This window comes from Kogia breviceps, chromosome 12 (assembly GCF_026419965.1).
Source record: "Kogia breviceps isolate mKogBre1 chromosome 12, mKogBre1 haplotype 1, whole genome shotgun sequence".
NCBI classification, from domain to species: domain Eukaryota; kingdom Metazoa; phylum Chordata; class Mammalia; order Artiodactyla; family Physeteridae; genus Kogia; species Kogia breviceps.
The window spans coordinates 56,892,026-56,916,237 of record NC_081321.1 but is presented as its reverse complement, the minus strand read 5'-3'; the positions used below and the strand labels follow the sequence as shown (position 1 = coordinate 56,916,237).

General features: G+C 37.0%; 1 protein-coding gene and 1 pseudogene across 9 annotated transcripts in view; one reads left to right on the top strand and one right to left on the bottom strand.

The window, feature by feature from the left end:
- The window catches only part of FRS2 (fibroblast growth factor receptor substrate 2), a 121,015-nt gene that overhangs the window by 55,107 nt on the left and 41,696 nt on the right, over positions 1-24,212 (bottom strand). For 3 of the 9 annotated variants that reach the window (XM_067009729.1, XM_067009726.1, XM_059080248.2), the window contains 3 exons: positions 17,021-17,111; positions 16,101-16,143; positions 1,923-1,994 (listed from right to left, as the gene is read on the bottom strand). The gene's annotated coding sequence lies outside the window, so the exon portion shown is untranslated. Of the gene's footprint in view, positions 1-1,922; positions 1,995-12,968; positions 13,075-16,100; positions 16,144-17,020; positions 17,112-24,212 lie in introns of all 9 variants that reach the window. The other 6 variants (XM_067009727.1, XM_059080252.2, XM_059080247.2 and 3 more) reach the window with 3 other exon arrangements.
- Positions 1,221-1,975, top strand: LOC131767259 (small ribosomal subunit protein eS26 pseudogene; annotated as a pseudogene).

Genomic DNA, 24,212 nt, shown 5'->3' with positions numbered 1-24,212 from the left:
AGCAGCCGCATAGCACAGGGAGATCAGCTTGGTGCTTTGTGACTACCTAGAGGGTGGGAGAGGGAGGGTGGGAGGGAGAAGCAAGAGGGAGGAGATATGGGGATATATGTATATGCATAGCTGATTCACTTTGTTATAAAGCAGAAACTAACACACCATTGTAAAGCAATTATACTCCAATAAAGATGTTAAAAATAAATGTTATCATATACATGACTATTACTTACATACACACACACACACACCGTAAACATTTTATTTTAGTTTGAGCAAGTAAAAGGGGATGAATTATCCAAACTTAGTGCCAAGGATTTTTTTTTTTTAATGGGGGCCTGATGATTGGAACTCTGTGCCATATTTCTTACATAAAGCTTATCTAAAATGTATATTTATTTCAAATGGATCAAGGATTTCCATTTCTGGCAACATGGTAGATTAGGTGCCCAGACTGTCTGAATCTAAAATGCTGTACAGGGCTTCCCTAGTGGAGCAGTGGTTAAGAATCTGCCTGCCAATGCAGGGGACACGGGTTCGAGCCCTGGTCTGGGAAAATCCCACATGCCGCAGAGCAACTAAGCCCCTGAGGCAGAACTAATGAGCCTGCGCATCTAGAGCCTGTGCTCCTCCGCAACAAGAGAAGCCACAACAATGAGAAGCCAGCACACCGCGATGAAGAGTAGCCCCCCACTCGTCGCAACCAGAGAAAGCCTGCGCACAGGAACAAAAACCCAACACACCCAAAAATAAATAAATAAATGTATTAAAGGAAAAAAAATGCTGTATAAATTTTTTTAAAATATTTTTAAACTTCTTAATTTGGCACAAACATACAGACGCTATGGAAGGTGGCTCTTGACTTTAATGTTACCTCACAGCAATGCTTTGAGAACTACAGAGTGCTGGAGACAGGATACATATTCTGAGACTCCCAATATGGAGACGTAATCAAAGAACCTTGCATATAGCTGAAAATCTGAAAGGCATACAACTGAATACACAGTAAACCTATCTAGCAGAAGGTGACAGCAAGCAAACTTGCCTTCTTTAATCTCAGTGCTGGTAAAACGAAGAAAAAAAATCTCCCATGAGAATTTATAACTACAAGCCAGTTCTTATATGAGTGTGTGGAGAAGGAAAAAGATGAAAAGGGGTGAGAAACATGGAAAACAGATTAAAGGTCTAATGTATGTCTAACTGGAATTATAAACTCCTCATCTCCAATGACCAAGGAAAGAAGGAACAATGGTCATGCCAGAAAGGGCTGCTGCCTCTTGCAGCATATTCACTGTACTAACTGCACCAGATATGTACCCAAGGACAAGGCCATTAAGAAGCTGATCACTGGAAATATAGAAGAGGCATGAGAGGGGCTTCCCTGGTGGCACAGTGGTTAAGAATCACCTGCCAACACAGGGGACACAGATTCGAGCCCTGGTCCAGGAAGATCTCACATGCCACGGAGCAACTAAGCTTGTGCACCACAACTACTGAGCCTGCACTCTGGAGCCACAACTACTGAGCCCATGCACCACAACTACTGAAGCCTGCGCGCCTACAGCTCGTGCTCCACAACGAGAGGCCAACCTCAATAAGAAGCCCACGCACCACAACAAAGAATATCTCCCGCTCGCCGTAACTGGAGAAAGCCCACACACAGCAACAAAGACCCAATGCAGCCAAAAATAAAAATAAATAAATGAATAAATATTTTTTTTAATAAATAAAATGAAACATTTAAAAAAAAAAAAAAAGAAGAGGCATGAGAGACATTTCCGAAGCGAGAGTCTTTAATACCTATGTGGTTTCCAAACTGTATGTGAAACTACACTGCTGTGTGAATTGTATAACTGACAACAGGGAAGTCAAGAGTCATTCTCATGAAACCCAGAAAAACCATACACCCCATCCTGATTTAGACTTACAGATGCTGCCTCATGACCTCTGCCAAAGCCCATGTAAGGAGCTGAATCCTTAAGGACTGAAGAAAACCTGTCCTTTGGGGGAAAAAAAGAGAAAATTATACCTTTTAAAACAGTTGTAGAAGGCAAAAATAAAGAAAATAATAGGCATTACTCAAAGAGATAAAGGTCAAGAATTTAACATAATTATCCGAAGACATCCTCAGATCCAGGAAGCCCAAAGAATCCCAGGTAGGATTATAAATGATAAAATAAAATAATGAAGTAGAAGAAAAGAACATCTCAATACATTATATAAAACTGCAGAACACCAAAGGGGGGCAAAAAGGCTTGAAAACAGTCAAATAAAAGATATATACAAAGAAAGGGCAATTATACTTCTCAACAGTAACACTGACAGTCAAAAGACATGAATAACGACCTCAATGTAATGAGAAAACTTAGAATTCTACAGAGAAATCAGAGAAATTATCTTTCAAGAATGGGGATATTTCGATATAAAGACATCCTCACATAAAAAACAAAAAAGTATCCTTTTCACTAAAAGACTTCCACTAAAGGAAATTCTAAAGGATGTACTTCAGGTAGAAAAAAATTACCTCATAGGGAAGGTCTCAAATACAAAAAGGGATAATGAACCAAAAAAAGAGTAAATAAATTTAAACAAAGACTGGCTACCTAAAACAATAATTTGTCTATAAATGTGTATGTATGCAGGAGAGAAATATTCCAAAACTACAACAATAGAGGATGGTGTTCCAGGTTGGGAGGAGGACAATCAGAGCATTTTAAAATTATGCTATTCAGGAACAGGTTAAAGATACTGATTTAGACTTTTCCTTACAAAAAAAGGATACATGTTAAAATATACAGATAAAAACACTAAAAGAATAAAGAATATATTAACTTATAAATAAGCATGCATGTGTGCAAGATGTTGTGGGGTGGGATGGAATGAGAAGAAAGCATGCTCAATGAAGGCATTACACACATAGCTCAACACAAAAAACCAGAAGAATGGGAGAAAGGGGGAGTAGGACAAACATAAAGACTACAGGCAAAGACAGAGATAAATCCAAATCTAAGAGCAATCACAAAAGACTGAAATTCTCCAGTAAAAAAATAAAGATTGTAGGGCTTCCCTGGTGGTGCAGTGGTTGAGAGTCCGTCTGCCAATGCAGGGGACACAGGACGGGTTCGTGCCCCGGTCTGGGAAGATCCCACATGCCACGGAGTGGATAGGCCCGTGAGCCATGGCCGCTGAGCCTGTGCATCCGGAGCCTGTGCTCCGCAACGGGAGAGGCCACAACACTGAGAGGCCCGCACACCACAAAATAAATAAATAAATAAATAAAAATTAAAAATAAAGATTGTCAATCAGAACAAAAACACAAGTCACCCATACCCTATTTACAAAATACAAACCAAAACACAGAACCAATGAAAAACCAAGGAATGGAAAATACTAATAATCAAAAGGAAGCTAGAACAGCTATATTAATCCAAGCAAACAGCCAACAATAGTAATAAAGCCATAAGGCTAAAAATGTCTTTACACAGAAAGCCTTTTCATAATGATAAAAAGTTCAATTCAATTCATTCCTCTAGCTCACTATACACAAAAATTAACTCAAAATGGATCAAGGACCTATATTTAAGAGCTAAAAATCATAAAACTCTTACCAGAGAACATAAATCTTCATGAGTTTAAATTAGGCAAAAGTTTCTTTCACATGATACCAAAATCACAAGCAGGGCTTCCACAGTGGCGCAGTGGTTAAGAATCCGCCTGCCAATTCAGGGGATGCAGGTTCGAGCCCTGGTCCGGGAAGATACCACATGTCGCAGAGCAGCTAAGCCTGTGCACCGCAACTACTGAGCCTGCACTCTAGAGTTCGTGAGCCACAACTACTGAGCCCGAGTGCCACAACTACTGAAGCCCGTGCGCCTCGAGCCCATGCTCTGCAACAAGAGAAGCCACCCAATGAGAAGCCCACACACGCCAACAAAGAGTAGCCCCCACATAGCAACAAAGACCCTTCGCAGCCAAAAATAAAAATATAAATTAAAAAAAAAAATCACAAGCAACAATAGAAAAAACAGACAAGCTGCACTTCATCAAAATAAAAAGCTTTTGTGTTTCAAAGGACACTATCAAAAAAGTGAAAGAACAATCCAAAGAATGGGAAAAAATATTTGGAAGTCATATATCTGAAAAAAGTCTAACATCCAGAATGTATAAAGAAATCTTACAGTTCAATAATAAAAATAATCCAGGGCCCCTCCCTGGTGGTGCAGTGCTTAAGAATCCGCCTGCCAATGCAAGGCACACGGGTTCGAGCCCTGATCCGGAAACATCCCACATGCCACAGAGCAGCTAAGCCTGTGTGCCACAACTACCGAGGCTGCACTCTAGACCCACGAGCCACAACTACTGAAGCCCATGCACCTGGAGCCCGTGCTCTGCAACAAGAGAAACCACCACAATGAAAAGCCCACGCACCACAATGAAGAGTAGCCCCTGCTCGCCGCAACTAGAGAAAGCCTGCACGCAGCAATGAAGACCCAACGCAGCCAAAAATTTTAAAAAAAAATACAATTTTAAAATGGACAAAAGATTGGAATAGACATTCTCCAAAGAAGATAAACAAATGGCCAAAAGAATTGAGAAGATGCTCTACATCACTAGTCATTAGGAAAATGCAAATCAAAACCACAATAAGATTCCACGTCACACCCTCTAAGATGGCTATAATCAAAAACACAGACAACAGTAAATGTTGGCAAGGATGTGGAGAAACACCCTCATACACTGCTTGTGGGACTATAAAATCGTGTAACTGAGTTGGAAAACAGTTAGGTAGATCCTATAAAGGTTAAACATAATAGCACTACCATATGACCCAAGAGGCCCACTCCTATGTATACACCCCCAAAATTTGAAAACATATGTGCACAGAGAACTTGTACATGGAGGGTCACAACAGCATTATTCATAATAGCCAAAAAATGGAAACAATACAAATATGCATCAACTGATTAATGTATAAACAGAATGTGGTATATCCACACAATGGAATTGTATTCCATCATAAAAAGGAATGAAGTGCTAACACTGGCTACAAGATGCATGAACTCTGAAAACGTCACACTAAGTGAAAGATACCAGGCAAAAAAAGGCCATATATGACTCCATTTATAGGAAATGCCCAGAAGAGAAAACTCTATAGAGACAGAAAGCAGATTACTGGTTGTCAGGGGATGAGGGAAGGGAGAATGGGGAGTGACTGCTAATGGGTATGGGGTTTCTTTTTAGGATGATGGAAATGTTCTGGAAATAGTGGTGATGGTTATAAAACTTTGTGATTATTCTTTAGGAAAAAAAAAAAACCACTGAATTTTACACTTTAAAGGGGTGAATTTTATGGTATGTGAATTATATATCAATATTTAAAAGACAAATCAACTGACCACTTAAAAGAAAGAACCTGGGCTTCCCTGGTGGCGCAGTGGTTGGGAATCAGCCTGCCAATGCAGGGGACGCAGGTTCGTGCCCTGGTCCGGGAGGATTCCACATGCCACGGAGCAACTAAGCCCATGTGCCACAACTGCTAAGCCTGGCTCCGGAGCCTACAAGCCACAACTACTGAACCTGCATGCTGCAACTGCGGAAGCCTGTGCGCCTAGAGCCCGCGCCCCACAACAAGAGAAGCCACCGCAATGAGAAGCCCACGTTCCGCAACGAAGAGTGGCCCCCGCTCGCCACAGGTAGAGAAAGCCCACACGCAGCAGTGAGGACCCAACACAGCCAAAAAAATTAATTAATTAAATAAAATAAAGAAAGAAGTAGAAAAATAATAAATAAATAAAATAAAAGAGAGAACCTGAATAGATGAATAATCATGAAAAAAAATAAGCAGCTATAGGTTAGAATCTTTCCACTAAAAAAGTATCAAGCCCAGATTTTCTTACGGGTAAGTCCTACCAAATAGTCAAGGAACAACAAATAATTACAACCTTAAATAAATTCTTCTAGAGAATAGCAAAAAAAGGGAAACACTTTCTAAATCATATCAAAATCCAAACAGGACAAAGGGTGCCAAGACCATTCAGTGGGGGAAGAAACAGTCTTTCCAACAAATGGTGCTGGGAAAACTGGATATCCACACACAAAAGAATAAACTTGGACCCTTACCTTCCACCATATATAGAAATTAACTCAAAATGGATTAAAGACCTAAACATAAGACCTAAAACTATAAAATTTTTTGAAGAAAACAGAAAAAAAGCTTCATGACCTTGCATTTGGCAAGGATTTCCTGGACATAACATCAAAGCCACAGACAACAAAAGTAAAAACAGATAAATTGGACTACATCAAAATTCAAAACTTCTGTGCATCAAAGGAAACAACAGAATGAAAAGGTAGCCTATGGAATGGGAGAAGATCCTTGCAAATCATATCTCTGATAAGGGGTTAATATCTAGACTACACAAAGAACTCCTACAACTCAGCCTAACAACAACGAAAACAAATAACCCAATTTAAAAATGGGCAAGGGACTTGATTAGACATTTCTCCAAAGAAAATGTATAAATGGCCAACAAGAACATGAAAAGATATTTGACATCACTAGTCCCTCCAGAAATGCAAATCAAAACTGCAATGAGCTATTATTACCTCTCACCCTTAGGATGGCTACTATCAAAAAACAGGAAATGGGGGTGGGACAGACAGAAAGTAAGTGTTGGCAAGGATGTGGAGAAATTGGAACCCTTGTGCATTGCTGGTGTAAGGTAAATGGTACAGATGCTGTGAAAAACAGGAAGATGGGGCTTCCCTGGTGGTGCAGTGGTTGAGAGTCTGCCTGCCGATGCAGGGGACATGGGTTCGTGCCCCGGTCCGGGAGGATCCCACATGCCGCCGAGCGGCTGGGCCCGTGAGCCATGGCCGCTGAGCCTGCGCGTCCGGAGCCTGTGCCCCGCAACGGGAGAGGCCACAACAATGAAAGGCCAGCATACCGCAAAAAAAAAAAAAAAAAAACAGGAAGATGGTTCCTCAAAAAATTAAAAATAAAATTACCATCTGATCCAGCAATACTGCTTCTGGGTGTATATCCAGAAGAACTGAAGCAGTCTCAAAGAGATATTTGCACGTCCAAGTTCGCAGCAGCATTATTCAGAATAGTCAAAAGGTGAAAGCAACATAACTTTCCATTGACAGAAGAATGGAAAACAAAATGTTTTATACATACAGTGGTATATTATTCAGTCTTAAAAAGGAAATTTTGACACATGCTACAACATGGATGAACTTGGATGAACTAAGTGAAATAAGCCAGGCACAAAAAGATAATAAAAATACTGTATGGTTTCACTTATAAGAGGTAACTAGAGCAGCCAGACACATTTAAAAAAAAAAGTAGACTGGTGTCTGTCAGGGGACATGGGGAGGGGGAAATGTGGAAGAGTTTTTTATTGGGCACAGAGTTTCAGTTTTGCAAGAAGTTCTGCAGACTGGTTGAACAACAGTGTGAATATACTTAACACTAACTACTTTAAAATGATTAAGAATGTAAATTTTATGTTAGGTGTATTTTACTACAATTTTAAAAAATTATAATCATTAAAAAAGAGATTTTTAAAAAAATCCAACCAGGACAATATGAAAAAAGAAAATTACAGGCTAGACGCATGTACACTGATGTAAAAAACAATCTTACACAAAACATAAGCAAATCAATCCAGTAATTTATAAAAAAGATAATCCACTGTGACTAAATTGGGTTTATCCCAGGAATGCTTAGTTAGCCTAATTTGAAAATCAAGGTAACTGACTGACCACATTAACAGGTTAAGGGGGAAAACATTTGATCATTTTGAGTTACAGAAAAGCCTATCAATACAGCTTAACATCTATTCATGATTTAAAACAATCAAAATACAACCCTTAACAAGGTAAGAATACAATGAAACCTCCTTAACTTGATAAAGGAGGGTTTTTTCTCTTAAAAAAAAAACTACAAGTGTAATTTTATTTTAATTTTATTGAAATATAGTCGACTTAACAACATTGTGTTAATTTCTGCTATACAGCAAAGTGACTCAGTTATATTCTTTTTTATATTTTCTTCCATTATGGTTTATCCCAGGATATTGAATATAGTTCCCTGTGTGACATATACAGTAGGACCTTGCTGTTTATCCATCCTATATATAATAGTTTGCATCTGCTAATCCCAAACTCCCGCTCCTTCCCTCTCCCACCTGCTCTCCCTGCTGGCAACCACACGTCTGTCCTCTGTATCTGAGTCTGTTTCTGTTTCGTAGATGAGTTCATCTATGTAATATTTTAGATTCCACATATAAGTGATATCCTGTAGTATTTGTCTTTTTTTTGACTTACTCCACTTAGTATGATAATCATTAGGTTCATCCATGCTGCTACAAATGGCATGATTTCATTCTTTTGTATGGCTGAGTAGTATTCCATTGTGTGTGTGTGTGTGTGTGTGTACACACACACACACACACACACACACACACACCACTTCTTATCCATTCATCTGTTGATGGACATTTAGGTTGTTTCCATGTCTTGGCTACCGTAAACAGTGCTGCTATGAACATAGAGTTTCATGTATCCCTTCGAATTATAGCTTTGTCTGGGTATATGCCCAGGAGTGGGATTGCTGGATCATCTGGCAACTCTACTTTTTGTTTTTTGAGGCACCTCCATACTGTTTTCTATAGTGGTTATATCAATTTACATTCCCACCAACAGTGTAACAGGGTTCCCTTTTCTCCACATTCTCTCCAGCATTTGTTATTTGTAGACTTTTTAATGATGGCCATTCTGACTGGTGTGAGGTGGTACCTCATTGTAGTTTTGATTTGCATTTTTCTAATAATTAGCAATGCTGAGCATCTTTTCATGTGCCTACTGACCATGTGCATGTCTTCTTTGGAGAAATGTCTATTTAGGTCTTCTGCCCATTTTTCGATTGGGTTGTTTTTTTTTGTTATTGAATCTACAAGTGTAATTTTTTTTTTTAATTGCTCTATTTCTTTAGCATATAGGTGCCAAAACCAAATACCTATGGGCTATATTTCTTTTTATGTGTGTGCGGTAAGCTGGCCTCTCCCTGTTGTGGCCTCTCCCGTTGCAGAGCACAGGCTCCGGACGCGCAGGCTCAGCGGCCATGGCTCACGGGCCCAGCCGCTCCGCGGCATGTGGGATCTTCCCGGACCGGGGCACGAACCCGTGTCCCTGCATCGGCAGGCGGATTCTCAACCACTGCACCACCAGGGAAGCCCTACAAGTGTAATTTTAAATGGTAACATTTGAAAGCATTTCCTTTGCGATCAGAAACAAGACAGGAAACAAAACCATGAATACCTGAAGATATCTAAGAAAGTACAGTAATAATTCAGAGGTAGACAAACAGACCAAAGATAGAGAATAAGGAGTACAGAAAGGGGGCTTCCCTGGTGGCTCAGTGATTGAGAGTCTGCCTGCCGATGCAGGGGATACGGGTTCGTGCCCCGGTCCGGGAAGATCCCACATGCCGCCGAGCGGCTGAGCCAGTGAGCTGTGGCCGCTGATCCTGCGCGTCCGGAGCCTGTGCTCCGCAACAGGAGAGGCCACAACAGTGAGAGGCCCGCGTACCGCAAAAAAAAAAAAAAAAAAAAAAGAGTACAGAAAGGAAACTACCCATATATGAAAACTTGATTTATGAAATAGAGAATTTTGCATAACAGGAAGGAAATGAAAAACTATTTCAATAAACAGCGCTGGAATAACCAATTATCCATACAGAAAGAATCAATTCATAATCCATACCTCTCACAAAAATCAATTATTGAGAGATTAAAGAATTAAATGTAAAAAGTATAACCATAAAGCTTTTAGTTGATAGAGAAGAATATCTTTATGACCTCTGAATAGGAAAAGATTAAGATAAACTACAGCGAAAGAAAAACCATATATTTAACTATATTAAAGTTAAGGACTATTATGAGGTATATATGTAAACCAATTATATTCTATTGTGTTTGGGAGGAAAGGGTACAGCTTATAGAGAATGTTATCAAAAGTTATCAAGGTATACATGAAATATGTCAACTAACCAACTGAATTCAAAGATCAAATGTTTTAAGCTTTTAATTTCCCTCCATATTTTATAAATAATTCAATTAAAGAGCAATCATGTCAAAGCCAGTAGACTATCTGAAAAAAATAATATAATGCTAATGTAACACAGAGCTGTCAAATGTTCCAACTACTTCACATCTTAAATATATTATATATTTATACTGTCACTTAAGATCAACATGTTATTGTAGGGACTTGGAAAAAAGAATTAAAAAAAAAAAACTCTCATGGTTCAGTAAGTGTCTGCATCAACATTTGCATCTGTATCTCATTGCAAATATTAGCAATGATGCCCATGGTAAAATCTAAATAGTGTTTCAGGTAAGTGGGATGTTACTTTGACCTTTCCCACTGCTCCTTGAATCATATTTTTTTACCAAAATCCAGAACCTATCTTTGGATGCTTTAGGGAAGAAACACTTAATATATTAAGATCTCCCTTGGAGAAATAGTAAGGACTTTTTAAAAAGAAGAAATGGAGCAAATAGACAACATATTCTTAGGACTTCCAAATAATTCTGAAATTAAAAATGGAAAAGAAATAAACGCAATTACAAGGAACACTTCATGCACTTGGGAAACTATTAACACTGTATATATGACTGAAGGGAATGAGTTGGAAAGAACATTTATCCCAAGATAAATTTTTTTAACAATATGAAGGTATATGTCCACCAAGGAAAATAAATCCATTCCCATTTCATCCACCACCAAAAACATCCTTCCCTTTACCCAAAACACACACATATATATACAAGATAAATGTTTTCAACCTAAACTGTAAGCCTCTGGCTCACATGAAAACAAAACGATTTTAACCACACACAAGCTCCAGCACTCAGTCTTGTAGTTTCTACATGCTGCCCACACAGCACTTTGTGAGCATGTGATTAGGAGGAATGATGCACAATCACACCACATTCCTTCCCTCAGCTCACACATCAAGAACTTGCCCTCTCAGCTGCATTCTTCTCCAAACAGCCATGGTCACCTTAGCAACCCTATGCTCCTAATATGGACAGCTGCTCCATTTAAAGTCAGCCCTTCTTGGCAGGGAATATGCTTGTTCTTCAAATTGGGGGAGAGAGGAGAGGTTTTCCTTTCAATACACATTGCAGGGGTTGATTTAACTTGATCAGCACTTTTGTTCTGCGGCAGCAATTTGTGTCGAGTTTCAACCTATTTTGAGGGTTTCTTTCTTTTATTTATTTTTTTTAATCTAAAAGCAAATGGCTAAAAAATAAAATCAAGGCAGCTCATATGGAATTCTAAGGAAGAATGGAACATGAAACAAATATGTATCTGAAATAACTTTATTCTTTTATAAAATGATGAAGCTATCCACATTTTTGAAAGTTAAAATTTACTTAAATTGAACTGTAACATCTAAAGCCTTAATATACAATAAGAAATCAGTCAGAAGACCTGTCATAGCCTATTTTTGAACAACAAAAACATTGCTAAGTTTCAAAGTGCTATGACTCCAATCTATTTAATAGATTATGAGTTGATCTGTATCCCTTTATCCCACCATCTACATGTGAAATCTTTCCACAGGCTCAAAAGTAAACTAGGTATTGAAACCAAATGATTAGTATATCTGAGGACCCTCCAGACCTAGAATGACCTAGGATAGCACTGGATTACTCAAAACCAATCTTGATCCATGCTTGTACCACTAAAGCTGGGTCTGAACCCAAGTAAGTCTCTCAGGGTAGAAGAAACAGGTTTATAACATAGTTTGCCTGATTTTCATACTGCAAACAAATTATTTGGGGGGAAGGGATTGCCGTATTCTGAAATAATGTGAGATCAAACTGCTTGTTCCATACCCACAAAAGGATTCTAATCCCCACTTGTTAAAATTAAACACCTAATTTTTAAGTATAGTTAACAGGCATGTTCAAAACTAAAAAAATTTAAATTTATGGTATTTGTTCTAAGTTGGAAAGTTTATGAAATAATTTTCTATATAACTGATGGACAAAATCTATATTAATTTATTAAGTGCTGTTTCAGTGAATGTTAAGTGAATAACATCTACATTACTTATTGGTTTTATTTTTGTTTGTATATGTGTTTTTTTTAAACTTCTCAAGCTATGAGGTTTTTGGTTAGAAACACTGCTTCCATGTTAAAACTATCCTTGTAATTACATCTTCTATATAGAGCAAAATATCCATTGATAGGGTGGCAGTGTAGATTAATAAAAAGAATCTAAAGCTAATTCCGCTACTGGTTTCCTCATTTGTAAAATGATAATACTATCTGTCCTACTTACGGCATGTGTTAACATAACAAAGTAAAAATCATGAAATTATTATGCCATAGGAAATACTCAAAAATTTAAGAAGTCAGAGAAAGGGACTATGTTACCTGAATTGTTATTTTTAAAAAGAGTGGGGAGTATTCAACAATGCATGGGATACCAAATCAATATCAAGAGGGCCCAGTCTTCCCGCCAAAGATTTTACAAATACCTAAGTGTTGACATGTAAATAACTACTTCTTTCAAAACGCCTCAACACTGGCTTTTAGCAAATGTGAATTCCCTTACCCTTTTCCATTCTACTACTACTGACTCAGTTCCACATTTCCAGAACTAAGTGCCCCTAAGATCCTCCTTCCACAAAAAGAAACTGCTCCCAGAAGGTAACTTGTTAGCTTTTTCGACCTGATAGAAGCCCCTCCCTGATCTGATCAGTGCTGTCATTATCCTCCTTAATGTAATGTCAGGGCCCACTTTATCCTCTCCTAGGAGTTTTCCCCTCTCCCCTCTTCTCGACTACAAGGCATATCATCACCACAGACTTGGAGATTCTAAAGTTCCCACTTTCTGACAATTTCTATTTAGGGGATCCAAGAGAAGTTACTTCTGCTGATACTGTGCTTACCATAGATGAAATTGTCTTTCTGCATCCCAACATTTAGAATCTTGCATTTGTACTGTTCTTACTCTGTGTTAGATTCAGTGATGGAAATTCACAGAACATGATTCTGCTTCAGTGAAGTAACAGAAAGAAATAAGATGAACGTTCATATATGACTTAATGGAGAAATTAACAAGCAATAGATAATGGGGAGGTTCTATAACATTACTGGTATTATCTTTCAACCATAAGGCTTTTTACCAGCTAACACTGAGACCTAAGCATTTTAATATACTGTTTCTAGACAAAAAATATACGTTTTTGTTATGCCCTACAGTTTTTTTGACTGTTCTAACAGACTCCTAGATAGACAGCCTTCTAAACAGATGTTTATATTTTCTCTAATCTTCCACAGGATCTAATTCGCATTCTTCAACTTCAATTCTAATATAAAGAAATAAGCACGAATTGACCTTTTCTTAAGTGCTCATTTTATGTTCCTTACACATTTAAGAAATTTTACATTTAATAGCTTCATTTTAATAAACAACCTGGAATACAATGTACCAGTTGGACAAAACAAATTAGAAGAACACTCAGCAACATAGCCAGATCTTAGAAAAAAATAAGACAGAGGAGGGTGGAGGGGACTATAAGAATTAGATTAAGACCTAATGTATAATTAAAACACAGGCACATAAAATAATAAAACCTTTTATAAGATATACAAAACGATACACACCAAACACATTTAAAGGTCATTTGTATAGGGACTAGTTATAAAAGAAAATGGAAGAACAGTCCTTTAACGAACCAGTGATAAGTGGGTATGATACAAACTGAGGAATATCATTAACTCAATACTCCTGTACTTGAGGTTAAAAACTGGTACTTCAATATTGGAGAAGATAATCATGTGACTGTTAGATACCTGGCCTTTCTCCTGTCTATGGAATTCTTACTGCTTTATTTAAATCCATTGTTGTCTGTGGGTCCTTATTATCACCCTGACACTTCAGGCCATGTTCCCATTTGATTATAGTAGTATTTTGTAAGGATTACTTTTTCTTCAACTCTCAGCTTGATACTTTTCTTTTCAAATGGCATTCCAAAACAAGGTATAATTGCTAGTATAAAAAGATGCAAATTTTTGTGCATTTTAAATTCTGCATGCATCTAAATTACATTGTGTCTCATAAGCAGCAACATGTTTTGAGATACAATTTTGGACTAGTTAATTGAAATTCTCTGCATTTCTTTACTCCTTTGTCTTTGAACTGTAAATAGTGGATACCAGAAGTTAAACCTGTATTACACAACTATGGTAGGGTTAAGGGGGTATTCCCCCAGCTTAGCAACAGTGGAGAGCTAGAGCTGTTAACACCCCTCAGTCCAAAGGGTAAAGAAAAGTGTGGCTACTAGGACCTAGGAGAGTAGTGGCGGGAGAGGGCCTCCTGACAGAGGCAAAAACAACAACAACCAACTGGTACTTCAGACAAAGCCATCCTCTTTCATAATAAACAAAATTGCCCAAAATTTTAAACAGTAATTTTAAAAATTGTGATAAAATATACACAACATAAAATTTACCATTTCAACCATTTTTAAGCGTAGGGTTAACAATAATTTAAGTTGTCATTGTCCCTTTAATACCTTTAACTGTGTAGCAGGGTAATACTATATAAAGGTGAATAATCTTATTTAGATTATTTTCTACTCTAAAAAAATTATGAAAGCACCTGGTATGTACAAAAATATATATTTATTGAACAGGTACAGGGGAATCCTAAGGGTACAGACAATATAATTCATCATCATTGTATCATACATTGTACTGATGTCTGAGATTTACATTTTATTTGCCAAAAGAACAGTGACAAAGATGTAACAGATCAAGTTCACTAAGATTAAATTTTTTGACGTTTTTGTTTTTACTTTAAGCATTGTGGTCCAGGAAAAGAAGGATCTGGATTTCTCCTGAAGTAATGCCTTTGAGTAGTGCCCTGGAAGATCAGATCATGCTATACATAGGTTCTAGGATCCCCTCCCTTAACCCACTGTTAAGTAGAAGAAAAAAATAGGGCAAAAGAGTTTCACAAGAAACTTGTAAATGAAAACTTGGCAATTTGCTCTCCCTTCCTCCTTATCAGCTAGTGGGTCCCCTTTATTTTAACGCTTTATTTTCAGTTATCAGGATAAAAACTGACTTGATTAACTAAATCTGTGGCAGTTTCAAAAGCAGGTGGAAAAATTGTGTTTGAGGGTGAATGTTACCCTCAGGACATAGGATACTGAAAAAGGAGAAAAAATGAGAAAGCTATTGATCTGAATAATTCACTTTATAAGCATTTCCAGTTGACAGATTGAATTACTCTGAAAGGACCACTACTACCTATGCCAAAAGTTCCTGAGAAAACTTAACCAAAGTTCTTAATGCTGCCAAGCAACTGATTTTAAGTATCTGGCATAGGGTAGGCACACTGATAAGGAAATTTTACTATCTACTCACTTGAACATTTCATCCTTCAGAAGTCTAAAGAGAATAATAATGCACATCAATGATGACTTAAAATCCACTGTCAAGGTGATCATTCAGTATTTTTTTCTTTAATACTACCTGTTACTCAATCTTTTACTATCTAGCTGGTAGGAAGCATTCCACTTTTTAAACTAAATATAGGAGTTACACAATTTCCATAGGTGGAAGCACTGCTAAATAATCTCCTTTAACTTAAAGCCTCTAAGAGAGCTTCTATGAACCAACCCACTACTCCCTAATGTCACTTAGATAGTACTATCCATTGAAGCAAAAGGTAAATGGGGCTCAATGAAAGAAAAGAACTTTTTTCTCAAAATGGACAAACCCATTCCTAAGGACGTTAGGAATAAGCTGTGACTATGAAAAGCAGTATTTGAGTTTCAAGGTGACTACTTTAATCACACCCTTTTAATCCTAACTTCAAATAAGATGACTTGTGTCTTGCTAGCAAATTCTGAGGTAGCAAAGGAATAGCTAACAAATTTGTGAGAACCTTGTAATAATCCAGAAAAGATATGAAATAAGTATGGGAAAAGGATAAAGAGGAAAAAAAAGCCAGAGCAATTAAGCCTATATTCAACCATATTTGTTTTATTACTATATTAACAATGTCTTACCTTGTGGAATTCTCTTCTGAGAAAAATAGATACAATTTTGTCCCTAAAAAAATTTCAGGTAGAAAAGTTGAAATGTTAGTTTCAAACAGAAAGTCTTTTGAAAATGAAAAGTTACAAAATGCTAGCATAGTACATTTAGATTATTATGACATTTGGTATTAACAAAACTTAAGAAATATTAAGTCTCAAATAATAAAAGTATGTTATCTTCATTAAAATATTATAAAATTTATTATTGTATTATAAAAATACTATCAAATCATTTTTGCTAAGTACATAATAATGAGTGGCACATTTTCATATTCTAAGATATTAGTACTTAACTGAGTTTTACTCTTGCCAAGATTGGATATTCTGAAGGGTACCTTTTTTTTTTTTTTAGCTATTCTACATGTCATAAAAGTCATCCCTTTAACCTGTAAAATTCAGTTACACAACCATCACCACCACCTAATTCTAGAACATTTTCATCACTCCAATGAGAAACACTGTTCTGAAGGGTATTTTTATTCCCAGGAAGAAACATCTTAACAAATTTAATTTTAAAAGATATACAAGAAGCATACTCTTCACAACACTATGATCATAATTTGTTTTTTTAATGTGTAGAACAAAGACCAGAAGGGAAAATAAATATCCAAAAATTATAAGAGTGGCTGTATTTAGAGAGCATTATTATTGTGACTTTTTCATATATTTCCTCAAAACTAAAATTTTACAATATTAACTTCATAGTTCTTAAAAAAGTAAAGCAAAGACATACATTTTCTAGAGATATATATGCTAGAATTTGTTCCACAACCCAAAGGAAAAACAGAAATACAAGTTGACACTTTTTTAAAAGTCCACTATATTTTTTATTAAATGTTTTTCAAAGTAGATAAAGTATAAAGTTAAAAAAAAAATTTGGCCACACTTACTAATCTGGTTGAAAAGCCACAGCTGCATCTTATGACAAATTGACTGTTTCATTACTTTGGCATCTGGGCATCTACTTCTTAATGGTCATTTCTGAAATAAAGATGTAATTAAGAACATATTATAACAAAAATATAAAATCTTTAAGGACAATTATCTCAATATTAGTGACTAGAGGGAACTATCAAAACAGTTCTTAAGCAACTTTCTAATAAAAAACATTAACTGGACTGAGAATGAGGTGGGAGGGACCAGAATTATAAAGTTATGCTACACCTACTCAGTATAAAAATCTACAACGGCTTCAGTCCTCAATCCCTTTCACCCATCAGACTCTTGCAATTCCTAAGGATGCTACTTACAGACTGGAAAAAGAGGAAAGGAAGACGTAAAAAAGGAACCCTAAAATTGCACATTTGGCTTTTTGTTTTTGTTTTTTGTTTTTTTGGCCACACCGTGCAGCATTCAGGATCTTAATTCCCCAACCAGGGATGGAACCCAGGCCCAGGTAGTGAAAGCGCTGAGTCCTAACCACTGGACTGACAGGAAATTCCCTGAAATTCCACATTTGAAAACAGTAAGTTAATTGCTTATTTATTATGCTTGTCTGTTTCTCCCTCACATCTATAAGAAACCTAAGCTCTGAAGGAGATTTTTTTCTGTCTTATTTGCTGGTATCTCTCGAGCACCTAAGACAATGACTGCCATGCCATAAGTGCTCAGTAAATATTCATCGAAAGAATGAATAACTTTATGAATGATTTAATGTTAATTGATGAAATACTTAACCTGACAGTATGTCAAAATGGCAGTCTCAAAATGCCATTTCTTCCACACATACACAATTAATGTTAATGCCAACTACATCATCAGTATTGTTTGTTTTCACCAACAAACAAAGCCCATAATTAAAAGACAATCAAGACATGGTCCCCGAACTTCAAGGAACAGAATAAAGGCATCTATCACTTTGTAATTTTATTAGTGCAACCTCTGGGGAAGACTCCTAGAATGGGAATTGCTGGACGTGTGATCTTCCTAAATATTGCCAAACAGTGTGGGTGAGGGTCTTTTTCTTTTGCAAACATGTATGTTCTTTGAGGAGACAGCTAGGAATATAAGAAAAAATCTTTTATAAGGAGTGAAAAGTTGACTGATCTCAAGAATAACCCTCAAGGACCCCAGTAGTACTCCCTACTTCCCATCCTGTAGCTGAATTAATATTCCACAAAATGCTGCTCTTCTAGTAAAAACAAAATGGGGGGAATACAAATATTATTACAGAACTGCTTTTCTTCCTTTCAACAAGCGGTGGCAGAATAAACCAAAATCATTTTTAAATGGTTGTCTACAGAGAAAAGAGAAAGCAAGTTGGAAAGGACAGGCATGGAAGCTAGACTCCTCAGAATATATCTTGTTTCATAGTTTTTACTTTGAAGACATGTTTTAAAGTCAAATGAACATCAAACGATAATGACATTTTGAACATCAAAATGATGACTACCAGGGCTTCCCTGGTGGCGCAGTGGCTGAGAATCCGCCTGCCGACGCAGGGGACGCGGGTTCGTGCCCCGGTCCGGGTAGATCCCACATGCCGCGGAGCGGCTGGGCCCGTGAGCCATGGCCGCTGAGCCTGCGCGTCCGGAGCCTGTGCTCCGCAACGTGAGAGGCCACAACAGTGAGAGGCCCACGTACCACACACACACAAAAAAAGAAAAACAAAACAAAAAGAAAAAAAAAAAAAAAGTTTTTACAATTGTGGTAAAATACACATACATCTTGACCATTACACACACACACACACACACACACACACACACACACACACAAAGACAAAATGATGACTACCATTGACTGAAACATTAAATGTATTTTTTAAAAAATCCATTATCTTTGGTAGTCACTAGAGCAAGAACTAATTAGCCTGAAAATTGATAATGGAAAAGAATCAAGTATTTATCCTGCCTTTCTTATATGAAAGGTACCCCAGGGTAACCAGGCAGTCAGTAAGTGAAAGCCCTCTTTTATAGGATTCCAAAAAATAAATGTAGAAGGGATGACAGAATTAGAGAATACCCATTTTGTAATAGTTAATAAAATAATAAATCTAAAAATTAATCAATGGTTGCTAAAGCCATTAGATAAAAGGTTGATGGGAAACTTTATAATGGATAAATCAGGCTACAAAACCTGAACCCAGTGATTAACCTTAACATCATTATAAAGGGATCAACCAGACTTTATATGCGGAAGTATTCATCACTATTCATTAGGTATTTATCCTGGAAGCTCCAATTTCAAAAGATATCCATAATATGACCACTTTTACCACCTCTACTCTTATGATGGTCCAAGCCACCTTATTTCTCATCTGCATTACTGTAATAGTTTTCCGTCTGATCTCCTAGCTTCTTCCCTTGCTCACCTCAACAAATCAGTCAGATTAGTCCTTTTCAAAAGAAAATCAGGGGCTACCCTGGTGGCGCAGTGGTTGAGAGTACGCCTGCCGATGCAAGGGACATGGGTTCGTGCCCCAGTCCGGGAAGATCCCACATGCCGCAGAGCGGCTGGGCCTGTGAGCCATGGCCGCTGAGCCTGAGCCCCGCAACGGGAGAGGCCACAATAGTGAAAGGCCTGCGTGCCACAACAGTGAAAGGACCGCGTACCACAAAAAAAAAAAAAAAAAAAAAAAAAAAAAGAAAGAAAGAAAGAAAATCAGATCATGTCGTTCTTCTGCTCAAACCCTCTAATTGAGTCCATCTCACCAGTTTCAAAGCCAAAATCCTTACAAAGACCATAAGGACCACGATCTGATTTTCCCTTCCCCACTCTCTAACCTTATCTCCTACCACTCTCCCTCTTGTTCACTCCATTTTAGGCACATTGGCCTCTTTCCTTAAACACATCAAGCATGTTCTCATTTCAGTGCCTCAGGACTTGTACTAATTCCTCCTTCACTTCCTTTAGGACTTGGCTTTTTAAAGTTATCTAATTAGGGAGATACACCCTGGTACCCCAGGCAAGCCCAAAATATCTGCCTCAGATTTCATCATCTGGCAGACAATATGTAAGGAGAAGTCACTCATAAATTTTGGAGATGCTAATCATTTGAAACACAAATGTAATCAATTTTCATATCTTTGTATCTAAACATCTATGAAGTTATACTGTCCCTTTTAAAAGATTCTTATGGTCCAAACTTCAAAGAATTAATGAAGATATAGCTACCATAGTGTGCATGGCTTTTTTTTTCAGTTTTTGTTTTGTTTTTAAATCATCTGTATCATAACCCTAGAAAGAAGTGGTGAAAGATTTGAATTATATGAGTCCCATTAAAAAACAACTAGCAAAATAAATGGCATTCCCTTTCCTCCCCCTCCTTTAGGGATTTGTTTGAGATTACATTATAAAATTCCAAGTAATCTCAGGAAAAGTTTAACCACTTCCACATTTATCTGTTACCTTTTAGGCACCATGACCACCAGAAAGAATCAAAAGAACTCACTAACTCTAACATGACTAGACTAGCTATGACATGGTAGGGATGTTTGAACTTAATTATTTTTCTTTAAATAAATAAACTCCTCCTGGGCTAAGGCCTACGCTGCCTTTTAAACATCCTGCGTGTGGTGGCCAAGCTACAGGGTCTTAAGAGAAATAGCCAGGGGACATAGAAAACAGCAAGTATGACTCAGTGATCATATTTAATAGTCTCTGAAGACCAAAACAAAGATACCAGTTCTGGCAAGAGTTCTCTAGAATTGCCCCAAAACTGACTTAGCCACATACCTTTCATCTGAACAATCTATTTTCACTTAGTTTAAGGCTCACAAAGCATTTGTTATGTGCCTATCAGACCTTAAGTACAAAAATAAACCAAAAGTATTATGAAAACAATCAGCTGGGGTTCTAAGAGTTGGATGATGAATCTAATGTTAAAATTTGCTTTTGGGGGGAGGGACGTGAAGAGAACTCTTGAATATTGTTGTGCAGAAATGCCCCCACTCATCTGGAAATCAGACTTTCAGCAAGTTCAACCACTTGAAAAACGGCTAGTGATATTAAAGCAACCTTTTACTGAGCAACTTCTGTGTGCCAGAAATTTACATTAGCTTGCTTAATTCTCAGAGCTTCCCTATGGGAAAGGTATTAACAAAACAGAGTGGTTAAATAACTTGTCCAAACCAGAAAGAGAGGGCTCCAAAATGCAAAATCTCAGTCTTTCTTTTTCACTGTTATAATCTGCAGTAAACTGGAATAAAACTATTAGTCACAAATACCACATTTGCCCCATAGGAGTAACATGTAAATCCAGGCTGCTCATTTGAGAAATTTGTTCCATTCTTCCACAGCTGTTTTAAATAAGAGGACAAAAGAGGAAGGTTCACTGTTGTACATTAATAAGAAACATGTAGCATTAGGGATGAATCAGAAGAATATGGTACATTTAGCTCTATGGGAACTGAGTAAGAGTAAGTGAGGCACAGCATAGCTCACTAATTAGTATTCATTCATAATGATTAACCTGAATCAACTCTAAGTGACTGATGGCTATTCCATATGCGCTGAGAAGTCAGGGAAGAAATGTTAAGATTTAACACAGTGGGTAACACAGATATTTACCTAAATAGTTTCTGTAGTTTTCTGGATGTCTGAAATACTTCTCTTTCTCTCCTGACGTATAGATATATATATACACATACATAAAGTTTTTCATTAACTTCTTAAAATTTACAATAAAATTATTAGTCATAATTCCTAATTTTCCTTTTCCGGAAAATTCTCTCATGTGGAACACCTTAGTTCCTGACACTATGAGATAACACTTATTGGCTTCAGTTCTTTATACTCAACAGAATCTGATTTTTTAACATGTCATTAATCAGAAAATATTCTGTAGGAATATTTTCTTTCTAAACTGTACATTTGTTACTAGATGCACCCACTGCTTATCATACAATGAAAGTAACATACCTATTCTAAAATAAAAAATCAAGGTGATTACTTAACTATCAAGACGCATTACCCTGGGACTTCCCTGGTGGTCCAGTGGGTAAGACTCTGTGCTCCCAATGCAGGGGGCCTGGGTTCGACCCCTGGTCGGGGAACTGGATCCCGCATGCATGCCACAACTACGTGTCCATATGCTGCAACTAAAGATCCCCCATGCTGCAACTAAAGATCCCCCATGCCACAATGAAGATACCGCGTGCCACAACTAAGACCTGGCACAGCCTAAATTAAAAAAAAATTTTTTTTTTTAAGACACATTACCCAGGAACTGTGGCCTTACTATATGAATGTCCTCAGTTATTTGGAGAAAGTGAAGACTGCTTGGAACAAATTATCCCTATTGACTAAAAGACACGCCATTTAAATAATTTACTGCTTTACACAGAGCAGAGACTCAACAGATTCATGATTAAAAGCTCCCCAAAGACCTAAATACATTATGCTAGTCTTCTAAATACTTGATTGTGTCCTGGGAATTTTCAGCATAAATTAACACACAAAAAAAAACCCTCCCTCACAATCTCAAATCATTGCACTAATGGTTAAGAATGATGAAGGAAAGGGGAGGGAAGGTAAGGATACACTCTTCCAGGATACCAATTATAAATACAACCTTCACCTATGGTGTTTGCTGTTTTGTTTTGCATTTTAACAAAATGGAAGTACACAGCATATGGAGTATGTACTGTTTCTTGAAACTTTATCATACACACCTCCTCTCCCTATCGTTTGTGTTTGTCTCTTTCTCTCTCTCCTTCCCTTCCTTCCTCTTGCACACAATATGAATAACTGTTACTTTTTCAAACTTTTGTTTTATATACAAACATGCTACTCACATTCTGGCTGTGACAATAAAATATATTTCTTAGTTTTAAAAAAAAGACCTCTTAACATATGAGTCTATGTAGAACATTAAGGTAAATATCTCCTGGGTTAGTGTTCTTCTATGTGTTCAACATTATACATAATGAAGAGATCTATACAAATAAATATCACAGAGCCTGTGGCTTTACTATTTTTCATGAATTTTAATACCACACACAATAAAATATTCAATATGGAGAGGAACTTGGTATTAAGGCAGATTTACTGTGACTCTATTCCAGGGGGTTGAGTTACTTGAATATCAAACGACTTCAGTATTTGATAGTCTCTTCTTGAAGATGCTCTAATAGGTATGTGCCCCACAAACTGTTACCCAACTGCATTAACTTTCTCAAAAGTGGAAACAACTTTTATAAAGCTCACTTCAGCCCTTTTATTTTCTAGGGGATAACCAATAACTTCAAAAATAGAAGTTAACCTAGAAGAGCTACAATTCTTTTCCTAAATTCCTCCTTTATCTGCTAGGAGGAAAATACTATCTTCATTCTTTAGTAGTTCTGGTAGACTTTAAATATTTTTTAGCAATGTAACAGATACAATTTTTCGCCACACTCAAACTCTAATTTCTCATGGTAAGCACTGCACAAAGAACAATGAAAGAATGACCAATGCCTTCAAACTGGAAATCAGTTTCCAGCAAAATGAAAAGTAGAATTCATGTCTCATGAAAGAATCTTCAATAAATCCATATCTCAAAGCAATCAATATAAGCTATACCTGTTTTCTCTGAACTATAGCTATGAAATATTGTTTCTCCTAAAATCCACAAAACTTTCAGTTATGGCCATCAGATAATTCAGTGGCCCTCTATAACTTGGTCCTCCTTCATTATACATAAAGAATTTGCCTAATATTCTATATTTAAATTGCATGTAGAAAGAAAAAATGGTAAGAAGGAGGGTGAGAAAGAAAACCTCATAAATTGGCCATATTAGAAATAACAGAACAGATTTTGAGACTGGGGAAAAAAACCCGAAACCATTTTATATGTTATAGGTGAAGAAACTTGAAGAAGCATATGAGCAAGGAAAGAACTGAAGTTCATATTATAAATGGTATTTTACCCTAGAATTACCAATTCCAACAGATCTAAAATAGGTGTTTTAGCTTAATACATACATAGCATATGTAATCAGAACACATTGCAATGTTGAAGAGTTTAAATGAATGCATGAATTCTGAGTACAGTATATAAATTAAGGGAAATTAGAAATGGTCTATGTATCCTTTAGTGATGACAGAATTCCAATAAATAATCTGATTCCTTGGTGCAGCTTTTTAGGACAGTCTGTGCCG